The following is a 24,839-nucleotide window of genomic DNA, read 5'->3' as shown; positions in this document are numbered from 1 at the left end:
ACCACACTCTAACTTGCAGCTGCAGCTCTGTTGCCTCAGCATTCTATGTTGTAGAATAAGTTGAACTTATGGATTTTAATGAAGCAGAAAACTATTTGCCAAAATTTATACAATGCTTTTATTTCCTTTGTGATCATAGTAATTTTCTCATCTGGTTAAAATAGCTCAGTGTTTTTTATTGCTTAACAATATTCCTTGATGATTTTGCACTAAAAAACAATCTCTATGTTAAAACAAAAGAAAATAGGCAGTGACAGCAGTGTAACCTTAGATGTCAGCTCCTTTAATGTCCAATACCATCTGACCTTGTCTCATTTTTTGATTCAGAAGCTATATCTCCTAAAATTCATAGGCATAAATATATTCTCCTAAATATTGCCAGTGTTATTTTATCAAAAGTCATCTGAAGCAAACTGTATTTGTTTAACAAAACTATAGTATATTATAAAGAATGGCATTGGAATACATTTCAGAAGATTCTATTTTTATTAAGTCAAAGACATAAAATTTACATGATTTTTCCATAGAACAAAAAAAAGATGGTTGGCAGTTCTGTCAAGGATAGCATGAGAGAAGAACGATTTTCATCTCTCCTGTGATTTCATAGAATAAAAAGGTATCTCTTACAGATGTAAGTGTGTTTATTTTCACGGTTTTCTTCTGTATAGACTTCCTTGATCTGCAAGATAAACAGATTTGTTGTATTTCATATCTAGGAAGAGAAAAGGTACAACAGAAGAAATGTCACAGTCATTGTCATGAAATACATAATTTGTATTATAAATTTTAAAATGTAACTGATATGCTATAATAATTATTATTATACAACTAATATAATATATAATTCCTATCACTAAGTAAAAGTTTTAAGTTATTGATACATTTTTTAAATATCATTGATAAATTAGAGAAACTCAAATGTCAATTAAAACTCCAAGAAAAGATAAATATGTCTAAAAAGGAGGAAAGCCCATAGATTATCATTGGTTATAAAGGTAGACTGGCAAAATAAAAATAAAATAATAAAAACATATGAACAATGACCTTCAGTAAATTTTTCTGGTGAGAAAACAGATTTTTAGGCTCCATAGTCTTTAGTCTCATTGTGAATGGAATATAAATAAGATGAAGAATTTAAGGATCTAGTCATGACTTAAAAGTCAGGTTGGTATAGAACCATGGGGTTAGCAGCAAAATAACTAGGCTTTAATTGAGGTTTGGGAGAAAAATTCCCAGGAGAGGGATGATGGTGAAATTGAACTGTGTCTTCTGCTTCTGGAGTCCATAATGCTGTCTGTGGGATTGGATTTAAGATACTGTCTCTTTCTCCAAGTCCACAATATCCTAGAAATTATTCTCCAGACAATGTTTCTGTTCCTTTGGGCAAATGTAGTAATTAAATCAAGGGCAGAGAAGGTTGCATTGTGTCAGAGAAATACTTATATATCAGAGGACATAGTGGAATCATTTTCCCATAGCCATTGTTTATCAATTCCATTGTAGTCAATTCCAGTTCAAAAGAAAGATTTTAAAGAAAAGAAATGCTGGTGGTAAACAAACACATACAAATATAACTTTCCTGTTATTACCTTTTTGTCCACTGCATGAAAGAACTTTTTTAAAAAATTCAACATACGCATATTTATCCAATTTATCTATCCTAAAAAAAATCATCAACTTCATGCTACACTCTAAGACCTTTTGTAGATGCTGATGAAATGCAATGAACAAAAAATTCCCTGTCCTCCTGTGAGATATAGAAAATAAACAAATAAGTATGAGTAAAATGATAGTGTTGGTTTGAGCCATAAAGGAGATTGTGTTTTAAAATAATAAATCCCTCATAGACTGCTTGGAGATTAATTTTATCCCCAGTGCCAATCTCTCCTTGAGACGAGAGTATCTTATCAGGGAAGCTCACATACAAGGTACTTTAACTTGATGTTGATTTGCATTGTTGGATTTAGGAGAAATTCTCTGTCATGGTCAGGTTCATGTGTCAACTTGGCAAAGTGATGGTACCTGTTTGCCTGGTTGGGCAAGTGCTGGCCTGTCCTGATGAGGACATTTCATAGAATTAAATCATGATCACGTCAGCTGCATCCACAGCTGATTCCATTTGTAATCAGCCAAGGTGAGTGTCTTCTGCAATGAGTGATGCTTAATCTAATCACTGAAGCCTTTTAAGGAGGATTCAGAAGAGACAGATTCTCTTCCTGCTTTGGCCGGCGAGTCTCTCCTGTGGAGCTCATGCAGACCCTCCATCAGAATTGTCATCTTCACAGCCTGCCATCCAGATTTTGGACTCTATGTTCCCACAGTTATGTGAGACACTTTTATAAATTTTATATTTATGAATATTTCCTGTTGATTCTGTTTCTCTAGAGAACCCGAATACATTCCCCCATCTTCTCACAAAGTGTTCTAGATTCTGATGCACTAATTGGACAACGATATTAGCTTTTGGTCCAAAAACACTATACCATCTTGGTGCTGGGCTGCAACAGGTTCTTTTCTCTATGAAAGAGATAGTTCTTATAACCATTTTTTTTTAAGTTCATCTTTTACACGCTTTTTCATGAAGGGCATTCCAAATATTATCTGAAAACCATTCATCCCCTGTGTACAATATACAAATCCTCTGCCATATTTTGCATGTGAAAATTAAAACAAAAGATTCATTAGTGATATCCTTAGGCTATTTGCCTAGTGCTGAATTCAGGTGGTTCCTCAGTTTAATCCAGTTAATAACTCTGCTAATCTCATATACTCATACATTGCTCAGAGTAATCGCTAACCACCTCCTCCTCATTGACCTCCAGGAGACTGGAGTTCATAGATAAACATGCCTGTTGACTCTCTCTCCAAATTAACTGTTCTTTGGAGAAGTAGTAACAACTATGTCTAAATGGAACCCAATTGTTTGGACAAGACTGATGAGGTCCTAGACAAAGATTCTCAGTCATTGTCCTGAACAGATTCAGAAAGTTTATGATTTTTATTTCAAATGCAACCTACAAACATACTTTTTGTCATTATAGTCACATGATATAAAGACCACATAAATTTGTTATAAAAAATTAGAAATGAAAATTTTTGTTTTTATTTTTCTCTCAACTTACTGCTACCTTTCACACCTTTCACATGTCATATCTGACAAGTCTTGTGGCATCTATCTAATGACTTGAGTAGTCAAACCATTCATTTTCTTACCTATTTGCCATTGTTATAGTGCCTTTGTAAGATGGAATGTCTTCACCTTACATCACTGTCAGACTAGCTTTTGCTGAAATTTTGCCCTTCTAATACAAACTGTACCTCTCCAAAATCTACCATCCCTACAAACCTATGGAATCTTACATGACTATTAAGAACTTATATCTGCATTCTTATCTTATAGTTAGTTATATATAAATAACTGTATCATTAGTTTATGCTTTTTAATAGCTGGGGCCATGTTTATTATATTTATATCATCTATAGTACATGGTTGTATGTTTGTAGAGTTGATACAAATCAGGAATGTCTTTTATTAGGGAAATCATAGACACCTGTTAAACTTCATCTCTCAGACCTCACCTACTCTCACCTCTTTCTCTGGGGAAGTGACAGCACAAGCTAAGTGGCTATCCTCTGCTACCCTCACCTCCTTTTCTATTGTGTGGCATCCCACAACCTGGGGGAGATGTTAAATCCAATGAAAATGGCCTCCAGACCTTAAACCCAGGAACAGGGAATAAGCAGCCCCTGATGCTTATCAGAACAGGAATTCTCAGTGTCAAATCCCCCCCACTCTAAGCCCCAGGTGGATAAAACTTACATCCAAACAGGATAGCCTGGTCTCTTCTCCAGAAGTGGGGTTTGTGAAGTTTTCCATCTACCAACCCCAACCAGAGCAGTTTTTGGTCACCCAAGGGGACTGGCCTTGATGGTACTTGCTTCATTGCTCTTTTGGACTCATCATGCTGAGTAAGTGACAAGGAGAGTTGCCCTTTTTAGCCTTTTTATTCTGTACAATAAAGGGATCATTTGCTGAAAGTTTCTGTTGTGCCCTGATCCTGGGTCCCCGTGTCACAGCATTGTAGCAACTTGCTCTACATCTTTGCTGCTTAAATCAATATTAAGAAAGCAGGTTATAAAAACGTTGCCTATCTTTTTGCTGGATTGTTTCATAAGTTCCTTTAGAAGATGCTACAAAAATAGTCAAATATAATAATCATATCTTTTATTACATTGAAATATCAAAATAAATATTAAAAACTATAATCTAGAGAAGCAATTTTAAAGAAAGCAAAAAAAAATTTTTTTTGATGAAGTAAAATTGTTCTAAGTCTAATATTTGTGTGTCATATTCTATGAAATAAATAATGTTCCCAAGGGCAAAATAATGCAGAATTCTCCATAATAACTTACAGTTTACAGTGAAAGCAGCCACAGCAATGGATGTAGCCATTGCTACATCAGGTAAAAGCATAAGAACCACAGTATTCTAGGAATGAGCCCCCATGGATAAGATGAGAGATCTATGATGAAAAACAGATGTAGTTGGGACAAGATCTTATGACAAATGATAAAAATAATACTTGCAAGCCATTTTACAGTGAAGAAGACATTCAAACATAGTTTTAATTCTTGATTCTGACAACAAGACCGTGAAATATTTTACCAGATTTTAGACAATAATGAAATAACTGAAGTAAAATCCTCATTTTTTTTTTATACAGGCTGATTGCCTTACATAACATAAGCAAGAAATGGAAGAACTGAGTCACTGATCCACAACTCCTGCTTCCAAATCCTCCTCTTTCATTCCTTTTCACCAGAAGGTGAAGGAAAAACATCAATAGACTGAGCAAGAAAACCATCAGAACAAAAATGCCAATTGATCTATTTAGGCACTGAGCTCTTCCCTACAAGAATAAAAAAAGTGACTCCATTCTAAAGGAGGGAGCCAAACAAATATCATTTGTTTATTCTTTTTCCTCCCCACATTCCTCCCTCCCTTCCTCAACTTGAGAAATATTTATTAAGGTTCACAATGTGTCATACGTGGAGGAGACCCAGTAGTGGAGAAATAGAAAGAAAGAGATGTGGCCTCTGTAACTGAGAAATTAGGATTTAAGGGATGATTTTGATTAGTGAATCGTATCCCTTTTTGCTTTCAGGTGTGCTGGAGTAGACAGAGAGAAATCCCTAAATAATTCAGCTGCCCTGATATCTGAAATGAGTTCAGACGCCCTTATTTTGTACCTTTGTGACTGTAAGAGCTGTTACTTTCTACTGTAGAATGGTCATTTTCTTGTAGGGCAAAGGTCCTAATACTAATGAAGAATTTGAAGTCAGCCATTAACTAGTTTCAGTCCCTTACATTTGTAAATCATATCATCTAGACTCTGCTATTGAAATTTTAATTTCTCTCCCTTCCTTTTCACTTATAACTTTAGTATTGAAGTAATAGCTTTGCCTCCCTTCCTTTCAGCTTATGTTCTCCCACTGAATGATAATGATAACACTGTCTCCTTCTCTGCTTTGAACTTGCTATCCAAAATGACCTCCTCTCCCCTTGCTAAAATCCTTAAAAATCTTGAAACCCCTAAAACTCAGGAAGACAGATTTTTGGGCTGCCAGGCCATCTGCTTTCCTAAAAGTAATAAACACTTTATCTCTTTGAAACCCCAGCATTTCAGGAATTAGTTAGTTATTGAGCATATCAGGCAAAAAAATCCATGACCTTTTGTCTGGTAACAACTCCACTTTCAAAAGATCTTCAAGCCATTAACTGCAGATGTTAGAAGATCTGAAGCAATGAAACGCCGGCTTTATTTTTCTACCTCCAACTTTGGAATATTAGATATATGAAAAAATAATCTGTGAGGATCAATGTTTATCTTTCCTATTAATTTCTCTCCTTCCACTGAATTTCTTCATTATCAGTCCTCTCATGTTTTAGTTTCTCCTCACTCATCAGCATTGCCATGCCTTATCTATCCAGCATAGTTCTAATCGTGGGTCAACTGAATGCTTTTTTTTTTTTTAAGTAGAGAAGTTGTGTCCTTAGAGAAAATTCATGTGGAAAATACAAGGTCCTGTAACCAAGAAATCATGATTTAAGGGATCATTTTGATCAGTAAATCATTACATAAAAATTCCTTTTTGCTTTCTGGAATGTTGGAGTAGACAGGGAAACACTTGAGATCTCTGAATTGTAGTCCAGCTCCTTGATATCTGAAATGAGTGCAAAAAGCCTTTATCCTGTGCCTTTGTGATTGTAAGAACTGGTCATTCTCTTGTAAGCAAAGGTCCTAATGCTAATGAAATCGGCCATTAACTACTTCTTCCTTTTGGTTTAGACCTTTAGTACGGAACTGAGAGCTCTGCCTCCCCTCCTTTCAGTTTCTGTTTCTCCTACTGAAATGATAATGATAACATTTGTCTCCTTCTCTACTTTGAGCTTACCGTCTGGAATGACCTCATCTTCCCCTGCTAAAATCCTTAAAAATCTTGAACCCCCTAAACTCCGGAAGACAGATTTTGGGCCTTTAGGCTGTCTGTTTTCCTGTTACACATGTAATAATCAACTCTTTCTCTCTTTGAAACCCCAGTGTCTTAAGAATTAGTTATTCCTTGAATAGGGCATGAGATTTTGTAGGTTTGTTGAGAGTGATGCCCGATAAATCCCAGAGTGATCTGAACAGTGAATAAAAGAGTATTTGCAAAGTCCCCTTGGGGGAATGGTGAGAAAAGGGGAAAATTTAATTTCCCCATTTGGAGAACTCCTGATATTCTTGCAAGCAGTGGGGACAACCAAACCAATAGGCCAAGCCCTCAGTCCTGGGGTTTGTTCATATGAAACTTATATGTACAAAGGATAGACTAAGCCTACTTAAAATTAGCCCTAAGAGTCACCCCCAGAGAACCTCTTTTGTTGCTCAGATGCGGCCTATCTCTCTCTCAGCCAACATGGCAAGCAAACTCACAACCCTTCCTCTCTCTATGTGGGGCATGACTCCCAGGGGTGTAAATCTCCCTGGCAATGTGGGACAGAAATCCTAGAATGAGCTAGGACTCAGCATCAAGGGATTGAGAAAATCTTCTCTTCCAAAAGAGGCAAGAGAGGAATGAGACAAAATTAAGTGTCAGTGGCTGAGAGATTTCAAACAGAGTCGAGAGGTTATCCTGGAGGTTATTCTTGTGCATTTTATAGATATTCCTTTTTTAGTTTAAGGTGTATTAGAGAGGCCAGAGGGAAGTGCCTGAAAAGTAGAGCTGTGTTCCAGTAGCCATGTTTCTTGAAGATAAACATTTAATGATATAGCTTTCATAATGTGGCTATGTGATTGTTAAAACCTTGTGTCTGGTGCATCTTTTATCTACAATATTGACAGATGAGTAAAAATATGGATTAAAAATTTTAAAAAAGAGTTCTATCATCAAAAACTGCATATGCTGTCTTATAAAAGGTTTTATAAGAAAAAAACTAATAAATTGAATTTTAAAATTAAAAAAATTGGTTATTGAGTGTGTCAGGCAGAAGAATCCATGCCCTTTCTCCAGTAACAGTCCCATATACGGTCTTATTTTTAACACCTTGCACTGGTGTAGTACACTTATTACAATAATGAAAGAACATTTTTATAATTATTCTGTTAATTATAGTCCATGATTTAACTTGAGGTTAACTGTGCTGTGCATTTCCGTGAATTTAAAAAAAAAGTTTTTATTTTAGTAACATGTATACAACCTCAAATTTCCCCTTTTAAACACATTCAAATATACAATTCAGTGCTGCTAATTACATTCACAATGCTGTGCTACCATCACCACCATCCATTACCAAAACTGTAAAGAAGGATTTTATAAAGCTTAACAGTAGTTAACTTTTCTTATGTAAAGAAGGATTTTATAAAACTTAGCAGTAGTTAACTTTTCTTGCCTAATTTAGCTATTTACATGTATTTTAGCTTCTGAATGATAGAAATATCTAGCAAAAGGATTTGTGTCATTTTGTATTCACCACTATGCATTTGGTGTGAGTTAAGGATTGTAAAGGAAAGAGTTATGGGCCCCATCAGGCTAAGAAAAACAACTCGGGACCTTCCAGGGTGGTTATCTGCCTCTCCCAACCCCCATGACTCCTTGCACCAGAAATGCTTGTTGTGAAAATGATCGTTACCTGCTTCTTGCATGAAGCAACACCTGTGACCCATGCTCGACCCCCACCCCCCTCCTCCTCCCCCTTAAAAAGCTTCCCCAAACCCAGACGAGGGGCTCTCTGTTCCTGCATGTTCAGTGAGCCCCACGCATGTGTGGTAAATAAACCCCTTGCGTGTCGCATGAGAGAACGTCTCTTGGAGTCCTCCTTTGCGTGGCAAAACTCTCGAATTCTTACAAAACTTTTTCATCAACCCAAACAGAAACTCTGTACATTATAAGTTTTAATTCCTTAGTTCCTACCCACCCCCACCCCCCATCTCCTGGTCTATATTCTAAATCTGACTCTAGAGTTTGCATATTTCAATTATTTCATATCAATAGAATCATATAATATTTGTTCTTTGTGTCTGGCTTATTTCACTCAACATGCTGTCTTCAAGATTCATTGATGTTATTGCATGTATCAGAATGATTTCAATTTTCTGCTAATTTTCTACCACATTTACCTAATTAACTGTTTTACTGAGCTGACTTGAATTCTGCCTTCTCTTTTTCTATACCTAGGTTGCATATATCTGACGAAGGAAAGCAAACAATCTGGTGCTAACTTACATCAGGCTTTCAAACCTCACATTGATTCTTAATGGTTTTTGATAATGATCTTTCTTCTCTTCATCAACTTCTCTCATTTTCAAAACCAGCTTTTATAAAATATTCAATACTGTCCTTAACTTATTGCAAATCAGCAAAGACCAAAAGACTATGAGACAAAAATGTTTTGATGAGAGGAACTTTCAAAGGCTTGAGTTCCATTTCATTAGCGTTCCCTTTGGATTACAATCTCTTATGTTTTAATCTATTAAACACCTACTTTACTTAATATTAATATAGCTACATCAGATTATTTTTGGCTATTATTTGCATATTATATATTTTTCCATTCTTTTATTTTCAAAATTTTATATCCTTTTATTTAAATGGTAATGCTTATAAACACTATATGTTTGGTTTTAATATGGTCTTTAATATTTGTCTTTTCATTGGAGTATCTATTTCATTTACACCTAATAAAAGTATTGATATGCTTATGTCTACATCTGTCATTTTATGATTTTTTATAATTACCAGTCCTATTGCATGTTCGTTTTACAATCCTTTCTTCCTTTTTCATATTTATTTAATTTTTGTATTGTTTTTATTACATGATATTATTTATTATTTTATTCTTTATATAATTCCACCTTTTTATTCCAAGAAATTATTATACATCCTTTCTTATCACTTGTATGCTTAATGTAGTTATTATAACATGCATCTGTGACTTATTTGAGTCTAATATAAATACTCTATTATAACCATAAATATTATAGCATAACTTCACAGATAATGACCAAACTTTATAATATATTATCCATATTTACCCAACTTCTGCAGTTAAGGTGTACATCTATATTAAACACCCCAGAGTAGCATTATTATTATTACTATTATTTGTATTCATTCATATCTACCTCCATGTTTAAGATTTCCATTGTTCTTCATTCCTTCCTTGGCTTCTCTTTTACCCTGATGGATCATTTTCTTTTTTAAGAACTACCTTATTGTATTTTTTTGTACGGTGAAATTGTTCTGTTTTGCTTAAGAATTGCCTCTTTTCTTTTTTCTGTTTCTTTTCTCTCTATTTTGAGGATTATTTTTGCTGGGCTGAGAATTTTAGATTGGAAATTACTTCCCTTTAGCACTTTGAATTGAATATATCATTTTCTGGCTTCCATAATTTCTGTTTAGAAGTCAGCTGACTGTCTTCATAATTCTCTTTTGAGAATGATATATGTTTTTGTGGTTATGTTAAGATAAAATATTCTTTTTGCCTTTTTTCTTAGGCATTATATTAAAATGTTACAAAATGTGGTTTTCTTTGTTATGTATCCTTTTAGGGGGTTATTGCACTGTTTTTCATGGTAGCTTGAGAGCATTCATCTGTGGTGAACATTTCTCATTCATTATTTCTTCAAATATTACTATGTTGCACATATCTTCTCTGATAATTTCTGATTTTTAAATTGTCTAAGCCCTTCAGTTTGTGCATTTTCTTCTAATCAATCTTTCAGCTCACTGATTCTTTCTTTGGCTGTTTCCAATCAGGTATTAAACACCTCTGTAGCTCTGAATTCTATTACTGTAGTTTTTGTTTCTAGGATTTCAATTTGATTCCATTATATAGATTCCAGCTTCATGGTAAAATTTTCCATCTTGCCATCTAGTACTTTGAACAAATTAATCACAATTATAATACAGCCAATGTTTGGTTCTCTTTCAAGTCTCTACTATTAATTGATATTTTTTCCTATGAAGCTCATCTATGTATTTAAGCCTATTTAAAAACTTTTCCTCAAAATTCTTTATTTTTCCACACAAGAATGTTTCTAGCAAGCTTTGTATACCTGACTAGAAGCAGTTCTTCAATCTCTTAAAGCATTTTTTATCATTATAGTACATTAAACTTCTCTAAAGAATATATAGGTTAAAAGAATTTCATATAGCTTTAAAGTTTTTAAATGAAGAAATTCATAGATTGAAGCTCCCCTTGAAATCCATCACTTTTATCAAAGATAAACATTCTATATATTCAGTATGTCTGCACAGACAACAGATAATTATATAATACATATATATGTACATAACATATCATTATAGTATTCTGTATCATAATGTGCTTTATTAATTCAGTAATATATCCTATTATTATTTCTATATAAATACATTTAAATTTACTTTATTCTTCTTAATAGCTCTATAGTATTCCACTGTTCGGATGAGGTATGAACAATTCATCCATTACCAGTAAAGGACTTTTTTTTTTTTTCATGAGCAGACACCAGGAATTGAACCCTGGTCTCCAGCATGACAGGCGAGAACTCTGCCTGCTGAGCCACCATGGCCCGCCCCCCCCCCAGCAAAGGATTTTTGTGTCATTTTTATCATTAACTTCTCAGCATCAAAAGATACACTTATGAAAATATATGTATTTATTTATGCAGTTTCTAAGAAAGATGTTAAAATTTCTACTTCCACATTTAGTGTTATATATTTTAAAACAATAAAATAAAATTTTACATTCATAAAGAAAAACTTGCACAGTTGTTTAAATACTTGAGGAAAAACTGAAGCTTTTTTTGTTCATTTCATAATATGCACCCAAATAAATTCCAAATAGTTAAAGGGAAGAAAGGCTAAATAAGAAACAGTAAACAAAATGAAGCTATGGAAATTTCTATCTGATCTGAACTTAATTAATATGAAAGCAATCATAAAAAAAAGATAGCTCTAATTTGCTGAAGTGAAATAAAAGTAAAAGAGAAAATAAGCTAAAAAGGAGACAAGCTGAGAAAAACCATGTGTTCAAAAAGACTGACAATGGGTCAATATTTTTAATATAAAATTTTATACAGGACAGGCAACGGTGGATCAACAGGGTTCACTGCTAATCTGAGGGTTTCTTGTTACTTTTAGAAAATAATTTGCATCCAAAGCTTTAAATGCTTGAAATTATTTCATTCAATATTTTTCCTTCTCAGATTTATTCTAAGGAATACAAACAAATAATTTATGCAAAGAACATTATTGCACTGATAAATTTTAAAAAGTTAATTGTATATTACTTTTAAGGGAATGGCAGATTCATACAATGGAATGACTACTTCTATGCCACTTGGGAAAGTTCATTATATTATGTTAAATGGAAACTCCGTATATTAAGAATATAAAATTCAAAATTCAAAATCAATTACATATTTATGACAGAAAATGGTATTATGAGTGATGAGTAAGTTTGGGTGTCAATTTAGCTAGATTATTGTGTTCAGTTGTTTGGTCAAACGCACACTGACCTGATTGCTATTGCAAGCCTATTTCATGGATTTAAATCATTAGTCTTTGATTACATCTACAATCAACAAAGGAGATTGCCTTCAGCAATGAAAGAAGTTGCTACCAATCAGTTGAAGGCCTTAAAGGAAGAACTCCTGATTTTAGCAGTCAGAAAGAATTTTTATCTCTTCTTTAGCCAGCTAGCTTCTCCTGAGTAATTCATCAAAACTTCATCAGAGTTCCCAACATGTGACCTGCCCTCACAGAGTTTTGATTTGCCAATCCCTATAATAAATCTCTTAATATTTGCATATTATATTGTATTATAATTTCCTGTCTATTTTGTATCTCTGAAGAAACCTAATATAAGTACTTCTAAAATGTATACTTGCCTGTATTTTAACTTCTTTCCCAATGAATGTGTATCTATTTAAACAGCAAGCAATATAACTACAATTTCTACCTTTCCTTAGAAGATGTGAAATATCCACTTAGAATTTTATTATCAGTTAAAAACACTTACAAAAAGTGCAACTGTGTTTAGGCAAAAAACAAAAATAAATCAGTAATACTTTTGGACAAGAATTTGTGGGATTACCTCTGCCATTTCAGGAAGCTCACCATCTGACATCTAAACCCTCATCTCCTTCCCACATTATCATTAGGTTTGGAAATGACAAGCCTACTGCAGTCAGACTCGAGTATCCAGAAGCAACCAATAACCTGCAACTTTACATAAGCTATATTAAATATTACTTTAGGTAATATTTATCTTTGCTGGAGTTCCAAATTTAGATGAAATATACGTATATTTTGCTTATCTCAAAAAATAAATATGCCCAAGGCTATAGTTTCAGCTGTATGCCATACCCTGGCCCACAAACCAGTCAGTCCAATTATAAACTTGCTTATAGCTCAATCAATTTCTCTGAGATTCAAAACAACTTACCTAAGCTTAGTGCTCTGAGACAGTGTGAGTGCTCACAGATGTGTGAGTTCCACACATCAACTCATACTGTTCTTGTCTCAAACCCTTTTTACTATACAAATTTTAATTTTCTTTAAAGTCTAAATCAACTTTAAGATTAATCATGAACTAACTAAAATATTCAAGTTACCTTTTAAATCATTTACATTAGTTGCCATTCTGGCCTTTACCATAATCCATATTAAATTGATTTTTAACTTTTTGCTTATATATTCTTTCCCTCTAACTAGACTTAGACAGAAATTTTATGTTGTATTTGTGTATCCCGCTAGTACACTGCACAATTCAGTAGATAATTTTAAACATTCTCTACATGTCTATTAAACACCGTATTTTAATATAACTTACCTTTGCCACTGACATCTTCTTTTGAGTTTTTGTGCTTTACTTTACAAGGTTTATGGTACTTCAGCTCCTTCTTAATTAATGACAATTCATGTGAACTAAATTTATATTCAATGTTATTTTTGTGTGTGTGCTTCTGCCAAGAGTCCTGGTTTAGTGCCACATAAATTATTGGCTCCTCATTCATCTTTATATAGGAAAAACTTGCATAGGATAAAAAGTTCAATTGACAGTATATGTTTCTATAATTTTGGAAGCTATAGTATAATAGGAAGTGGTATATTTTACAATAAAGAGGGGTGAAACAATAATAAAAAATCTAGGTTGATAATAGCCCTGCCTCTTACCTTTACTGATGCATGTTCTCAGTAATTTGGAGCCCCAAATGCTGGAAAACATACCACCAGAACAAAGAAGTAAATGAGATAAAATTACCCTAAAAAAATTAGGGGCTATTTTACCATTTCTTGTATAGAAAGTAATTATGTCTTTTAGTACAGAGTTAAAGAATCAATTCTAGAGCTTCAATGAAGACAAGTCTCCAAAATTTTTGTCTCTCTCTAACATCCTTGCAGTTTGCCTCTTGAAAAGGGAAACTTATAAACAGAATAGATTTTTCACTATTAGAGATCCAGATGTTATGAATATTAGTTGTGCTTCCCAGGAAGCATTGCACAATTTCTGATTGAAACATCAGGTGAATGTTTACAGTCTACACTTTTCCAAAGTGATTACATAATGAATAGTATGACTAATGGACAAACATCTATTGTTTGCTCAATAAGTTTCAGATTTACATAAAATCACTGCCTCATCTATGTGCTGAGTCTGTTGACTTCCTACCTTGTTTCTGTGTTTTATATAAACCTCCTTATTATTAAAAAGCAAGTTACCAAAATAACTAAAATTCAAAAATCTGATGAATTGTATTGCTGCACATAGTTCCTAATATTGACTGTTAGCTTCAGAGCTGGACATACACTGACCAGGACACAGTCACTTATTTGTCAGAATTCAAAGTACCTCGTATTAACCCTTTTCAGAGATATTTCATTAAGAAAGATTACTAGACGTACATCAAAGATTTGGGATGACAGTAGTCAAAGAAAACAGTAAGTCGATATCTTGAAGTCAGAAAAAGATATTATTCCAATGTTTTTCTCCCCAACGTATTTCTTAAGTGAAAAATGTATAACAGATAAATATCTCAAAGAACAACTGTCTATCACATGTTCTTAGAGTTAGAGGAGAGGGAATGTCTATATCACACGTTCTTAGAGTTAGAGGAGAGGGAATTATCAGGGAACCAAAAATGGTTAAACATACCTGAAGCAAGGAAGAAATTTCAAGGACCTGTGCTAAAAATTTAAGGTGTATAACCCTGAGGAGGCAGGACCTAGTACTTGGAGCAGGATTTAAATACGTAGGCTCCAATTGAAAAAGCTCTTGCTCTGTAAGGTTTCATAACTAACCAAAAGAAAACTTCACACTTACTGTTTCTGTTTGTCCTCCACACCCACAAGACAGGGCAGCTTATCATTTTGCTTGTAACTCAGGTCAGCTTAGAAAGAATATTGCATGCAGTCCATTATAAGACTGACTAGGTAATACTTTGTGAAGCAAAAGGAACATTTTTTACTTCAAATCTTCCTTTCTAATAGGTGTATTTTCAATGCGTTAAACAAATTTGCCTCTCTGTAGCCTTGATTTAAATTAGATTGTTATAACAACAAGAGATATATTCGTGTTTATACTTAAATTTTATATGTGAGGACAGGGAAATCATACTGAACTTGTTTATCGAAGTTCCTTGGAGTTGTGCTTCAGGCAGGTTCATTTGGTTATTCATTAGTTTTTCTCAAAAATATATTAAGTGAAATATTAACTCTTTAATTATGCCAATTCCTTAAAACACTTAAAAGAATGCTTAACACTTAGCTATGTTGATGAAAATACAATGCGTTAAGAACCTCATGGAGAAGGTTCTGTGGTTTTGATGAAAACTGGTATAGCCTGCTTTGATATTTTCCAGGGCCAAATCCTCTCATCCCTGATCTCTGCTGTATATATAACCACATGTACCTATCAGATCACTCAGCCGTGTATTAAAACATCTAATGTTCTTGAGAAAAGAACTCTTACTCTACCTGTAAAGGAATCTTGATGTGAGATTAAATTGTTCATCCAGCGTCAAGAATTGTGGCTTGGGTTCCCAGTCTCTACCAAACATGAGTTTCCATTTTATTTTACTTTATCTCTGTAAGTAAATGTGCCTATAGCGTTAATTCACTCATTCACCAAAATGGCTAAACTGTATGTCCTTCCCAGAGAATTAACACAAGAAAATGCTTCCAAAGAGTTTTATTCCAATCCCAGATGTGAGAAGTAATAGTGATAGGTAATTCTTGGTATGAAATTTATCTATTTTTGAGTTTATTATTGGGCCAAATTGAACCATCAGAAAGCTGTCCAGCTGTACTCATGGTTTTGCTCCCATGTAATGCTGCCCTATCTGACTAGGAGAATAGGTTATTCTTGCAGCTTTTGTTTTGGGAATGGAACAAATTTACAAAACAGCTGATAGAATATGCTGCAAGGAATTTACTAGACTTCTAACCTGCAACAATCCCTTCTAGGAGGAATTCTGGATTTTGAAAAGCCGTGTTCATCTCTGGGGACTCTTTAAAGGATTCTAAAACCTGGCTCCAAAATGATATTTTATTTGATTTCAAAGCTTGTTTTGAAAAAAAAAATTATGTCTAAGTATGCTATCATTTCACTCCAAATTTTTATTAACAAGTGTTTGCTGGCAGGGGGTGATATTGTATATAATAGAATAAAGTATAATTACTATAGTTGCCAGGTTATTAAAAATAAAAGAAGTAAAGAAAAACCATATTCAGCAAGCGTTGAACCATCTATTGTGGTTGTTTTTGTCCTTCACATCTGTCACTGACAGACAGAGGCACAGAGACCCATGGGCTTGTGCCTTACTGTAGTCCAGGGTCAGAGGTGAGTATATTTCCAGCGGAACACAGGATTGGCTAGTTTAAAGCAAACATAAAATGAAAAGGGGCAGGGATTGGGGGTCCGAGGGCAGTGGGGATGGTTAGTTTGGGACCAGCTGTGGGTTTTGGGTGAGGTAAGTGGGTGTTGCTGGCACATGGGTTTGGGCTCTGGAAAGCTGCTTATCAATTACGCCCAAGGTCGGAGTTAAGGCAAGTGGCTTAGCCAAAGTAAAATGGAAGAGGAGACAGCACATGCAGAATGTTATAACACCAAAATGACTGTTCATCTGTTACCTTTTGTTCTAGTTTGCTAGTTTACAGTTCTAAGGCCAAGAAAATGTCCCAATTAAAACAAGTCTATAGAAATATCCAATCTAAGTCATCATCCATGGAAAGATACCTTGGTTCAAGAAGGCTGACAATATTCAACATTTCTCTCTCAGCTGGAAAGGCAGATGGCGAACATGGCAGCGTCTCCTGGCTTCCTGTTTCGTGAAGCTCCCCGGGGAGGCGTTTTCCTTCTTCATCTCCAAGGGTCTCTGGCTGGTGGACTCTCTGCTTCTTGGTGCTGCAGCATTCTCTGCTCTCTCTGTCTCTGAGTTTCCCTCTCCAAAATGTTTCCTCTTTTATAGGACTTCAGAAACTAATCAAGACCCACCCAAATGGGTGGAGACATGTCATTCCTTAATCCAGTTTAACAACCACTCTTGACTAAATCACGTCATCCAGGGAGATGATCTGATTACAGTTTCAAACATACGGTATTGAATAAGGATTATTCTACCTTTATGAAATGGGATTTATATTAAAACATGGCTTTTCTTAGGGGGCATACTTCCTTTCAAACCAGCACACCTTTGATCAAGGCAACTGATGATTCTCAGCAATCACGAATTTTAATACAAATTTCAGTGAAGAGCACGAAGTTAGTGAAACTAACTTCTTATAAGAATATGATACCTTTTTGACAACAGGAATAACAGTAAGATTATCCACTGCAATAAACTACGGGGCAGTCATTTGATATAATTATTAGGAAAATCTTAATAATAATTAGCTTCTGAGGAATTAATATGTTTTTTCCACACAGTTAAGGAGAAATATGTAAGTGCCCAGGTCCTTCCTTTTCATATTTGCAAAAGAAAGGTGATAAGCAGATTTATGTGGCTTAGCCATAGCAACATAAGGTTGCTATTTATTTTCTCATTGATTTCTAATTTACGTACTAATTTAACCACGATGAAGTTTTAAAAATCACATTTGTCTATTATATTGTAGATTTTTTATCCAGAATGAGCCATAGTATGCAAATATATATGTACATATATACCTACCAAATGATTCAGTAAATAAATGTAATATGATGATACATTAAGGAAAAATATTAAGCATGTAAAGAAAACCAAAGAAAAGGCCATGTTAGTTAGGAAAAGTTATCATCATTCTCTGAGCAGCTCTGCAGCAAGCCTAATATACCATAGCTATCTCGGGCTTCATTTAGTTTTTGTAAGAAATAATAAAATAAATAAATACAAACTGTTGATTAGAAGTATTTCATTTATTTTGACTAAAACATACACTGTTGGGTGGGTCACAGTGGCTCAGTGGCAGAGTTCTAGCCTGCCATGCCAGAGACCCTGGTTGGATTCCTGGTGCCTGCCCATGTTAAAAAAAGAAAAAGAAAAGCACACTGTTCCCTTTCGCACAATTACCAAAAATTGAAGTCACATGAATGGGTTACCTTCCCCAAACTGCATGCCTGGTTTTCAAGAGTAAAATAGTAGCGAGGATCTAGCTAGAGAAGTACTACATGTAAATTCAGGTTCATAGGACCTCAGAGATCTCCAATTACATAATTGCTGCCACCTTACATAAGGCTCTGATAAGGACAGCCAACAAATGAAACTTGACTAAGAATCATAGGAGGTGCTTTCAATGATTTTTTGCCTAGGATCATGAAATATGATCATTACAGCCTAAAACTTTCTCCTGGTGGACATCTTCTCTAGCTTCACAGACCCAAGATATTTTATCCTCCCCTGATAAACTCTAAAAGTACTTCGTTATCTGACTTTGAAACCTCTTTGCATCAACTTGCCTCAATCATGATGGAAGAATAATCAAAGTTCTGTTGTAGATGCAAATTAAAAGTGCTGAGAATCTCAAATTTTGCTAGGTTGAGTAGGGAAGTTTGGGATAATGTGAGATGGGATCAGAATTCCCCAATTTTCTCTTCATCTTGAATTAGGTCTCAGACTGAAGGGTAGGATTTTCCAAAGGAATAGTATAGGTTACTCAGGGGATGCTGGATGACTTGGTGTATGAAATGTTTGTGGCCAGAACAACCCAGGGGAGCTCCTGTTCACCCTCTCTTCGTCTTCAGGGGGATCTCAATGTTTGGCATAAGAGAGAACATAAAGATACACTCTGCACTCAGCAGAGTTGAGAACCATAAAGCTGGAGAAGTGAAATTTCCTGTGTGCTCGGAAACTCGAAGTCAGGAACTATTTTACAGCTACTCAACCCACTCCCACCTCTCTGCCTGGCAGAGTTCAGACCACATGATGTTTCCTGTGTGACAGGCACTGCTACAATCCTCAGAGGCCTTCTCACATATGTGTGATGCAAATGGGATGAATACATCTTATTATTATTATTATTATTTTTTTTTGTAGAAAGTCAAGTATGTAGGAATAAATGTAGGTATGTAGGTTGTTTCTCAACAAATAAAAACCACTTGATGGTTTTCCAAGGGCTTTTTGCACTGGCTCCAAGCCCCATATTTAACTTTCTAGTAAACATTTTGATCTAATGATTAAGATAACAAGTCTGGCATCAGATAAACCAGGAAATCGATTCTATTTTGCCATGTGTTAGCTTTGTAAACTTGATCCAGCTGAACTCACGATAGCATGTTACATATGCCTCATCTATATGATTTGTTACATAGGATTACAACTGATACTTGTTCATTAGTCTTTCCACTGGACTGAGCTTCAAAAGAGAGAAACCATGTATTTTCATTTGTAAAGACCCAAGGCCTGGCTCTGCCGTCTCCTCCATTTTGAGAGCAATTCACTGCACATAGCCACCTCCATGATAGGGCACAGATAAAGTTCAGAGAATGTAAAACTCCCCTCCCTGCTCACCAACTCTCATGAGACTCTGCTGAACCAAATCTCTTGAGAGCCTGTGAAACCCAGCTGTAAACAAATCTCACAGGACTCTGTTAAACTTTATAAGCCACAACCTTGGCATAGTCTGTCCCTTTTCTCTCTTGGTCTTGGGGTGTAGTGCTGGCTTTCATTTCCCAGTAGGCCACATTGGGAATTATCCTCTCCTGTCCATAAGTCCCTAATTAAAACTCATGGCTAATCTTCTGCCTGGTATGTTCTTTCGTCTCAGGGTTGTGAGGACGGAACATCATCATTTTACCTCCACCCAGGAAGGAATGGAAAAATTCCCTATGACTTCACCATCAGACTACACTGATAAGTTTGCACCTATATCTCTCTAGTCAGAGACTTCTCCTCACATGCTGATACACACACAGAGAACTCAAAAAGGAGGGAACAAAGTGCAATCAGTTTGGGCCAAGTTCAAATTCATGTACATCCTGAAAAAATTACAAAAGTGGTCCCCTTAATGATAATACCATAATAAGGTCAAATGTACCTTATGTCAGGGAGTATCAAAAAACTATGAAATAGACAAAAAAGAGAAAGCTGATTATTTTTTAAAGTAAATATATGTTCCTTAAGGAACAGAAAACATAGGATGGGAGAAACTAGAAAATAAGCCACATAATGAGAGCATGCCTGAACTCCCCATGCCACATGGTTTTAGTTGAAGATTTTAGATTTAACCATCTGTGAAAATCAGCATTTTGACTCAATGCGGACAGGCAGATAGTACACAGGTATATGTATATTAATGTCAAGAACCAAATAACCAATAAACATGCAATACATACATGCTTTTTATACAGTTAATTCAAACATAGGGCTACAAGATTACTGAGATAGTTGAGGAAAAAAAGAAATCTGATTTTCAAATAGCTACATTGTCTTTCTCCCTGCTTATCTATCTGGAATGAGAAACACTTTGGTTGGATTGCAAGGTCTTCCAATTATTAAGTCAGTGAAAGTGAGTACATTAATTAATAATAATGTATAGATAAGTGTCCTTATCTACAAAAATGTAAACTGCATTGTGATCTATCTCATTGTATTATGGCAAAGATTTTATGAGCTAAAGTATGTAAATGTCTAACACGAAGTCTGGCATATAATAAATAACAATGAAAATCATTGGTAGAGTTTATATTTAAATTAGGTCTGTAATAGATCTGTAGACTGTAATTCGATGAAATGAAGTTTCATTTTATTGAAGCTGTTTCTTCAGTGAAATTTTAACAATAATCAAGTTCCTTGCTCATAAGCATTTTTAATCCTCATATTTACTTCTGAGTACCAGAGCTTGAACCCTCATGAACCTACTGAGGGTGAGTGGATGAGTGTATTGGTTACATATGGTGGTTTGTGAGTTCTTGAGCCTGATAGGTTGGTACTGATGTTCAGTTCCCTGTTCTGAAGTTCTTTCTTGATCTCCCTTCAGGCATTTGCTTGTCTCCTTTATTTTATTACTATTATTGTTTTTTTAATGTTCAAGTTTCAGGAGAAGACACATAGACCTTAGAGTTTGAGGATGCACAAATTTTCTCCTAAACTCCCTTAATAAAGAGTTCAGAGCCATTTCACAGATCCTTAAGAAAATTGCCCAAGCCTTTGACCAACCAGAAGCAACTAATCTGTCACCATCATTTGGCTAATTCGGAATGTGAAACCTACATTCTACTAATAGCTCACCACAGAAAAACTGTTTCTAACCACATAGAGGCAGGCAGCTGCAGCAGCAGTCCAGCTCTTTGAAACACTTGCAGGAGGTATTAAGACCTTATTTTAGTCCAACACGCATGCAGTAATTTATCATTAGTCATGTGTTAATAATTGCTGAAATCATTATATTTTGAAATCAATTCTATTGGTTCTTTTCCACTCTGGTTTATAAAACTTCTTTCAATGAGGCCGTCTAATAATGTTAATATTCTACATTATAATATATTTATTTGTATGCCTCTTCTCCTAGGTAGCTGTCTCATTTTGTAAAATAATTACTAGACAGTGTCCACACATTGACAAGGAAAAAACAATTTCAAGACCTTTCATATTGTTCCATATCATCACTTATATTTGAGTATACTATTTATTATAAACCAGATGCTGAGTTGCCAACTGCTTTAGATTTTTCAGAATGGGAAGACTGAAAGTGTGTTCCTGTTTATTTCCAAACCCAGGTTGGTGAGAGGAGAAATGGCTTTGTGTCATGTGTTGGTTAATGTTTCTGAATGATTCTGTTAATATCACTGTAAAATGAAAATGTTAAAATTACTCCATACTTGAAAAGGAAACCAGTATGGCATTGACAATCCACTGTCAATATTATGGCCACAACTTTAGAGGACAAATCAAAATAGAGAGTTGAACAAGAAATCAAAATTACCACATATCTCCCATTTTTCTCTTGTTGTTTTCACTTGACTAGAAGCTGCAAGATGATCAGTCTTGACTTTAGTGAAAAATTGAGCAAGAGCAGTAATAAGTCTGGTCAACTCTTGGGTAACTGTCTCCTGCTCTACAAGAAAACTATAACAAGCTGGCTACTTAGATTATGCTGGCAGGCTTTCAAACACAACTTTCAGATAAGAGTAGGTTTTTAGGAAATGTGCTGAAATGTTTTTAGGAAATGTGCCGAAATCATCAAGTCTGTAACATATTTCGAACAGTACAAGAAGAAAACAGTTAAATACATGTGTCTGTTAGTGTGTGCATAGAGTGAGAGAGAAGAGTAAAGCAAATGTAGTAATGTGTTACATTTGAGGAATATGGATTGAGCATCAACTAGTTCTTTGTACTATTCTTGCAACTTTTGTGCAAGTTTGTAAGTCTGAAATTATTTTATTATATAAAGGTAAAAATAATCCCTCTTTTACTGACTTTACTTACTATGAAGCTTGCAAGTTTCTCCAGCAAACTTGTTCCTGTATGGATTTTAACATAGGTTAACCAAATAACTGATGAGGTGAAGCTAATATTCATAGAAATATTTCAGCCAATAAGTGAAGAGGGAATGACTGAGTGTTTTAAAATATCACCATTTTATAATGTATAATGAATTAATAGACCTAGTTAATGATGTTCAACTGCTGCAAACATTACAAAAAAAAAGATACTAGATATTGAATACCTGTGAATGCAAGTACATACCCTTATTTACATACATACCCTTGTTTAAAGCAGTAGGATTTTTTCCCCCAAAATAAACCAATTAGAATATTATTGACTCTCATCTATAAAAATGGCTGCCATTAAACAAACAGGAAACTATAAATGTTGGAAAGAATGTAGAGAAATTGGGACACTTATGCACTGCTTGTAGGAATATACAGTGGTACAGCTGTTATGGAAGACAGTTCAGTGGTTCCTTAGGAAACTAAATATGGAGTTGCCTCATGAACCAGCAATACCACGACTCAGTATTTACACAGAAGAACTGAAGGCAATGAAACAGAGATTTGCACACCAATATTCATAGAAGCAGTGTTTGAAATCACCAAAAGATGAAAACAATCCAAGTGCTTATCAAAGATGACTGGATTAACAAAATGTGGTATATATATACACACACACAATGGAATGTTATGCAGCAGTAAGATGAAATGATGTCCTGAACCACATGACAAGATGGATGAGCCTTGAGGATATAATGCTGAAGGAAATAAGTCAACACAAAAAGATAGATACTATATGATTCCACTTTCATGATCATGGTAAAGGTAAAATCAGAGGCTTATAGTGCAGAATATAGGGGACCTACACACACAGAAGCTCGAGATAGGTGAAGAGTTAGCTAATGAGGTTGAACTTAAATGTAAGGGAATAGATAGATGTGAAGGCAATTCCCTAATGTATCTAATGAGTAATATTACCATATTGAAGGTGAACATGATTGAAAGGGATTGTATGTACCCATGTGTCCCACCAATTAAAACTACAAATATAAATAAGTTCTTGCATGAGCTACTACTGCAAAGGTATGAATCTTGTACAAAGAGTGTATATGTTTGGGGTATGGGGGAAAACTGCTATTGCATGCTATGGGCATTGATGGCAGGAAAATATCACCAGTAGCACAGCAACATCAGGAGTGAATGATGGGGAGAGGGACAACAGTTAAGGGGAAGTTTATATTTTCTATTTGGTGAGGGTGTGTTTATTGGTTATCTTTCTCTTAGGAACAATGAGATTATCTAAAATTGAGGTGTTGATGGACTCTTGACTTTGGACATTACACATGATGCCCAATGAATGGAGATGGCTAAAGGATGCACTGACTGAGAAGTAGATGGTGTATACATATGATTGAATAGTGTGTTACTACAAGAAGGAATAAGTTGTGAGGCATGCAACATTGAAAATGACCCTGTAGGGCATTTGGTGAGGCAAAATAAGCTGGAAACAAAAAAGGAAATATTGTATGGTCTCATTTAGAAAATATTTATAAAACAACAGTGGCTGAGATTGTAAGCTCTTATTGCAGTCACATTTAGTCCAGAATGGTAATTATTATTTGTGGATTTTTAGAAGCTGTTTTATATATGTATAACCTGGTACTTAGAAATAAGAATGAAGCCAATCAGGTCTGGATTAGGTAATTCAGAACACAGGGGTAAGGAAGACATTGTCTATATTTTAGAATCTCATCCATTCTTTGAGACCAAAGGAAGAGTGGTTTATTTTGTCCAGAACCTAAATTTTCTGTAGCACAGAATCTAACTCAACCTATCTGGATAAAACATTTAAACAATCCAAGCACAGGGAGCCCAGAATAAAAATGATATAATCCTGTATAGTTTAATGTAACACTTAGATATATCCCAGAGTATATAAAGCAGATAATCAAAAAGTATTGGCAAAGTCCCTTGAGGGACATGACAAAAATTATGAAACTATTAAAATTTACCACCAGGGAAACCCATGACACTGTGGCAAACATTAGGGGCACCAAAATCAATAGCCAAGCCCTTGATCTTGAGGCTTGTTCTTATGAAGCTTATATAGGTAGTGGAGAAGCTGAGATTACCTACAGGTATGCCTAAGTGTTACTTCCAGATAACCTCTTTTGTTGCTCAGGTGTGGCCTCTCTCTCTAAGCCCAACTCCTCAAATGAAACCATCGCCCTCCCCCCTACATAGGACATGATATCCAGGGTTGACTCTTTCCCTGGTGGCATGGGAGATGACTCCCAGGAATGAGCCTGGCCCTGACACTATATTATCAACAATGACATCCTGACCAAAAGGGGGAAAAGAAGTGGAACAAATAAGGTATCAGTGGCTGAGAGATTTCAAACAG

The 24,839-nt window shown here is 35.0% G+C and overlaps 1 pseudogene across 1 annotated transcript; it reads right to left on the bottom strand.

The window, feature by feature from the left end:
- Window positions 1-123: 123 nt before the first annotated feature.
- LOC143691493 (killer cell lectin-like receptor subfamily E member 1) lies at window positions 124-24,839 on the bottom strand (annotated as a pseudogene). The gene is made up of 7 exons (XR_013179544.1): window positions 14,684-24,839; window positions 13,361-13,745; window positions 4,414-4,523; window positions 4,144-4,191; window positions 2,799-2,944; window positions 1,444-1,544; window positions 124-727 (listed from the first exon to the last, which is right to left on the bottom strand). The product of XR_013179544.1 is annotated as a killer cell lectin-like receptor subfamily E member 1 (transcript).

This window comes from Tamandua tetradactyla, chromosome 7 (assembly GCF_023851605.1).
Source record: "Tamandua tetradactyla isolate mTamTet1 chromosome 7, mTamTet1.pri, whole genome shotgun sequence".
In the NCBI taxonomy this organism is placed as follows: Eukaryota; Metazoa; Chordata; class Mammalia; order Pilosa; family Myrmecophagidae; genus Tamandua; species Tamandua tetradactyla.
The sequence above is the reverse complement of the archived record's forward strand: the minus strand, read 5'-3'. Positions and strand labels throughout refer to the sequence as shown.